Source organism: Mirounga leonina, unplaced genomic scaffold, assembly GCF_011800145.1.
Source record: "Mirounga leonina isolate KUSES-001 unplaced genomic scaffold, KU_Mleo_1.0 Mir_91, whole genome shotgun sequence".
NCBI classification, from domain to species: Eukaryota; Metazoa; Chordata; class Mammalia; order Carnivora; family Phocidae; genus Mirounga; species Mirounga leonina.
The window spans coordinates 11,315,278-11,321,277 of NW_023270839.1; the positions used below are offsets into that span (position 1 = coordinate 11,315,278).

The 6,000-nt window shown below is 38.0% G+C and overlaps 1 protein-coding gene across 1 annotated transcript in view; it reads right to left on the reverse strand.

Annotated features, from left to right (window-relative positions):
• Positions 1-6,000, reverse strand: part of RYR3 (ryanodine receptor 3) — a 508,260-nt gene that overhangs the window by 247,766 nt on the left and 254,494 nt on the right. The gene's annotated exons all lie outside the window — the stretch shown is intronic.

The window sequence follows — 6,000 nt, forward strand, 5'->3', positions numbered from 1 at the left end:
GACTGAATGTTTTCCTGCTAAGATAGGAACAAGTCAAGGATGTCTGTTCTTTCCACTTTGATTTCACATTGTAGTGGATGTTCTAGCCACTGTAATCAAGGGGGCTAGGGGGAGCAGGGAAGAAAGGCATCCATATTGGAAAGGAAGAAAATAAAACTTTGTTTATTCACATATGACATGATCCTGTATGTAGATAAAGAATGCACACCAAGAAAAAAAAATCCACTAGAATAAAATTTTCAAATAAGTCACAGGATGCATGATTGATATTTAAAAAACTCAATTTCTTGGGGTGCCTGGGTGGCTCAGTTGGTTAAGCGACTGCCTTCGGCTCAGGTCATGATCCTGGAGTCCCGGGATCGAGTCCCGCATCGGGCTCCCTGTTCGGCGGGGAGTCTGCTTCTCCCTCTGACCCTCCCCACTCTCATGTGCTCTCTGTCTCTCTCATTCTCTCTGTCTCAAATAAATAAATAAAAATCTTAAAAAAAAAAGAAAAAGGGGCGCCTGGGTGGCTCAGTTGGTTGGGCGACTGCCTTTGGCTCGGGTCATGATCCTGGAGTCCCGGGATCGAGTCCCACATTGGGCTCCCTGCTCGGCAGGGAGTCTGCTTCTCCCTCTGATCCTCTTCCCTCTTGTGCTCTCTGTCTCTCATTCTCTCTCTCTCAAATAAATAAATAAAATCTTTAAAAAAACCCAAAAACTCAATTTCTTTTCCTCCAGTATTATGTATGCAGTGAACAATCTGAAAATAAATTAAGAAAACAATTCCATTTGTAGTGGCATCAAAAATACTTAGGGATAAATTTTACAGAAGAAGCCTAAGACTTAAAACACTGAAAACTATAATATCTTGCTGAAAGGAATTCAAGAAGAATAAATAAACGGAGAGACATTCTATATTCACGAATTAGAAGATTCAGTATAATTAAGATAAAAGTTCTCCTACCAAATTGATCTAAAGTTTCAATGCATTCTCTATTAATATCCTGGCAAGCTGTTTTACAAAAATTGACAAATTCACCTTAAAATTTATATGGGAATTCAAAGGGCCCAGAAAAGCCAAAATAATTTTGAAAAAAAGTACAAAACTAGAGGATTCTGTCAGATTTCAATACTTACTACAAAGCTATGTTCATCAGGACAGTGTTGTTTTGGCATAATGACAGATATATAAGCCAGTGGAACAGAAATGAGGGGCCAGAAATAAACCCTTAAATTTACGGTCATTTGGCTTTTGACAAAGGTGCCAAGGCAATGTTATGGAGAAAGGATAACCTTTCCACAAATTGTGCAGGGACACTGAGGTATCAAAATGATCCACTTTTAAAAGAAAAAAAAAAAAGGAATTTCAATTCTTACCTCAGACCGTATCCCCAAATTGACTCAACATGGATCACAGAGCTTGTATGTAAGAGCTTAAATTATAAAACTTTCAGAAAAAACACAGGAGAAAGTCTTGGTGACTCTGGGTTGGGCAAGAGTTCTTAGGACACTCAAAAGTACAATCCAGAAACAAAAGTTATGTTAAATTGGACTTCACCAATATTAGAACTCTTGTGCTTCAAAAGACATCATTAAGAAAAGGAGAAGATGGGTGCCTGGGTGGCTCAGTTGGTTAAGCATCTGCCTTTGGCTCAGGTCATGATCCCAGGGTCCTGGGATCGAGTCCCACATCGGGCTCCCTGTTCAGCAGTGAGTCGGCCTCTCCCTCTACTCCTCCCCCCCGCTCAGGATCTCTCTCTCTCAAATAAATAAATAATTTTTTAAAAAAAGGAGAAGAAAAGCCACAAACTAAGAGAAAATATCTGCAAATCATGAATCAATAAAAAACTTGCAACCAGAAGATACAAAGAACTGTCAAACTTCAGTGTGAAGACAAACCACCCAACTAAAAAAAACACGCAACGCCTTGATTACATTTTACTAAAGAAGATATATGAATAGCTAATAAGCACATGAAAAGACATTCAAAATCATTAGTCATTTTGGAAATGCAAATTACAACCATATTGGCATACCACTTCATGACCACTAGAACGTCTATAGTCAAGTCAGACAATAAGCGTGTGGAGAAATTGGAACTTTATATATTTCTGAGTGGAATGTAAAATGGAAATCTGCTTTGGAAAGCAGGTTTTCAGTTTCCCCCAAAATTAAACATACCTAAATGTCCAGTCATGGGTGAATGGATAAACAAAATGTGGTTTTTACATACACTGTAATGTTATTCAACCTTAGAAAGGTATGAAATTCTGACACATGCTACAATATGAGCGAAACTTGAAGACTTTAAGTGAACTAAGGCACAAAAAGACAAATTTCGTATGATTCCAGTTAAATTAGTCAAATTCATAGAAAGGTTGAATACTGTTTACCAGGGGCTGGTGGGGGGTGGAGGGGAAGAATGGGGAGTTATTGTTTAATGGGTATGGAATTTCTGTTTGAAATGATGTAAATGGATAGTGGTGATGATCATATAATAATTTGAATTTAGTTAACATCAGTAAAGGGCACACTTAAAATTGGTTGAAATGGTAAATGCTATGCTTTGTATATTTTATCATAAAAATATAAAAATGTTGGGGCACCTGGGTGGCTCAGTTGGTTAAGCGTCTGCCTTTGGCTCGGGTCATGATTCCAGGGTCCTGAGATTGAGCCCTGTGTTGGGCTCCCCGCTCAGCAGGGAGTCTGCTTCCCCCTCTTGCTCTACCCTGCCCTCCATTTGTGCTTTCTCTCTTACTCATTCTCTCTCAAACAAAATCTTTTTTTAAAAAAATACATATAAATGTTAAACAAATTACATATGACTTTGCAATTCCACTTCCTGGTATTTACCCAAGAGAAATGAAAATACATATCCAAAGACTTTTACACAAATATCCATGGAACCAATACTGACAATAAGCAAAAATAGAAAAAACCCACTGTTCCTCAACTGACAAATAGAATGTGAGGTATATCTATACCTGTCTGTCTCTCTCTCTAGATAGATCTCTCTATATATGCACATGTGTATATATACACACACATATATATACACAATCATATATATACATACATATATACATCTATATGTATACATGTACATGAAATATGCATACACTCTTCAGCAATAAAATGGAATAGGACCCTCAAAAATGCTAAGGGAAAAGCCAGGATCAAAATACAATATACTGTATAAATTAACTTGTAAATGTATTGAGACCAAAGCTAGATGATTGGTTGACTAAGGTGGGGGGTGGGGGTGGGTGGGGGTGGGTACTAATATATACTGCAATAGTTATAAGGGATCTTTTTGGGGTGGTAGAAATGCTTTAAAAGTGAATCATGGTGATGGTTGCACAGCTCAGTAAAGTTATTAAAATTCACTGAGTTGCACACTTAAAAGGATGGATTTTATGATATGTAAATTATAACCCATAACGCTGTTTAAAAATAATTTTCCCACTGTCAGGTATGTAACTCCCACTGACTTTTTAAAGTAATAGCTTTATTAAAATATAATTCACATATGACACAATCATCTATTTAAAGGGTACAATTCAGTGGTTTAATGGTTTTTAGTATATTTATAGTTTTGCAACCATTGCATCAATTTTAGAACTTTTTCATCAGCTTCCACCAAAATCCCATACCCATTAGCAGTCACTGCCCCTGTCCCCTACAACCACCCTAGCTCTAGGCAACCACTGATCTACTTTCTGTCTCTACAGAACTGCCTATTCTGGATATTTCATATTATTAAATAGAATCCTACCATAAATAGCCCATATCAGTACTTCATTCCTTTTTATGGATAAGTAATATTCCATTGTATGAATATGGCACATTTTATTTATCCATTCATCAGTTGGTCATTTCTGTTGTTCCCACTTTTTGGTTATTATGAATAAATGCTGTTTTGAACATCTGTGTACCAGTTTTTGAGTAGACATATTTCATATCTCTTAGGTATATAACCTAGGAGTGAAACTGTTGGGTCATATGGTAACTCTATGTTTAACTTTTTGAGGAATTTCCAGACGGTATTCCAAAATGGCTGCCAAAATTTTACATTCCCACCAAAAGTGTATGAAGGTTCCAATTTCTCCACATCCTGTCTCACACTTCTTCTTAAGTCTCTTTAATTATAGCCATCCTAGTGGGAATAAAGTGGTCTCTCACTGTGGTTTTGATTTGCATTTTCCTCATGGCTAACGGCATTGACCATCTTTTCATATGCTTATTGGCCATTTGTGTATCTTCTTCGGAGAAATGTCTATTCAGATCTTTGCCCATTTTTAAATTGTTCCATTTGTCTTTTTAAGGTTGAGTTGTAAGAGTTCTTTATTCTAGATACAAGTCCCTTATCAGATATATGATTTGAAATATTCTTTCCCATCATGTAAGTTGTTTCTTCACTTTCTTGATGGTGTCCTTTGCGGCAAAGAGGTTTTTAATTTTGATCAAGTCCAGTTTATATATATATTTTTGTTACTTCTGTTTTTGGTGTCATATTGAATAAACCACTGCCTAATTCAAGGTCATAAAAATTTAAACCTATGTTTTCTTCTCCCAGTTTTTATAGTTGTAGGTCTTTGATCCCTTTTGAATTAATTTTTGTATATGTATGAGGCAGGGGCCACTGACTTAAGACAGGCACAAGGGCAGGGTTTCAGAGAACTGAGAGTCAAATAAATAAAGCCATCCAACCTCTAGGGTGATGGTTCTGGAGAAAGTCCAGACTACATGAAAAACTCATGTTTGCACATAGCCATCTTTTAATTCCTGTAGCAAACTATTCATTCTAACACACTTTCTCTGAAGAAGGGGAGCAGGTATGGACATAATGTGGCACAGAAAGGAGGAAGCATTTTGTTTGGGAGTCACAGGAACCCAGTGGTAGTAGGATGGCTGACGTGTAGGCCTCAGTTCCATTCTGTGGTAGGAATACCTCACTGTCTACTTTCTCATCTCTATTTTGGTCTGAGTCGTACTGGGAACACAGCCTACTAACCAGACATATTTCTCAACCTCCCTGCAGCTAGGTGTGGTCATGTGACTGATTTTAGCTAGTCGAGTACAAGAAAAAGTGATCTACTTCTAGGTCATATCTTTAAACAACAAAAAAAATCACTTGCCCTCCACCACTCCCAATTTTTCCCACCACCCCGCACCCTTTTCTTTGGCAGTACAGATCTGAGAAATGATGCTAGCAAGCTATTTTTGATCATGTAGATGAAGAAAATATACCAGGACAGTTGGTCTCAGTGGTGTTGAATATTAGAATCCCCTGGGGAGCTTTAATAAAAAACTGGTGTTTGAATCCCATCACAGAAATTCCAGAGATCTGTTTTTTAATTTTTTTTAAGATTTATTTATTTATTTGAGAGACAGAGAGAGAGAGAGCAAGTGAGCAGGGGGAGGGGCAGAAGGAAAGAATCTCAAGCAGACTCCAGGCTGAGCTTGAGTCTCATGACTCTGAGATCATGACCTGAGCTGAAATCAAGAGTCGTATGCTTAACGAACTGAGCCACCCAGGTGTCCCACCACCACAGAAATTCTAATGCAATTGGTATGAGATGCCACCTAGGCATCAGGGTGTTAAAAGCTCTCCAGATGAATCTCACGTGTGGCCAAGGGTAAGACCTCTATTCCAGGGCAATGGTTTGTCAACTTTAGCATGCTTCAGCATCAACTGAAGAGCCTATCAAAACACAATTTCCCAGGTGTCTGATTCAGTGAAACCTGAGAATGTGCATTTTTAACATGTTCCCAGGTGATGCTACTGTGCTGGTCCAGGGACATACTTTAAGAAACTGTAGGAGAGGCGGGTGGGGGGATGGGTTAGCCTGGTGATGGGCATTAAAGAGGGCACATATTGAATGGAGCATTGGGTGTTATATGCAAACAATGAATCATGGAACACTACATCAAAAACTAATGATGTAATGAATGGTGACGAAAGAGGAAGGAAAGAAAGAAAGAAAGAAAGAAAGAAAGAAAGAAAGAAAGAAAGAA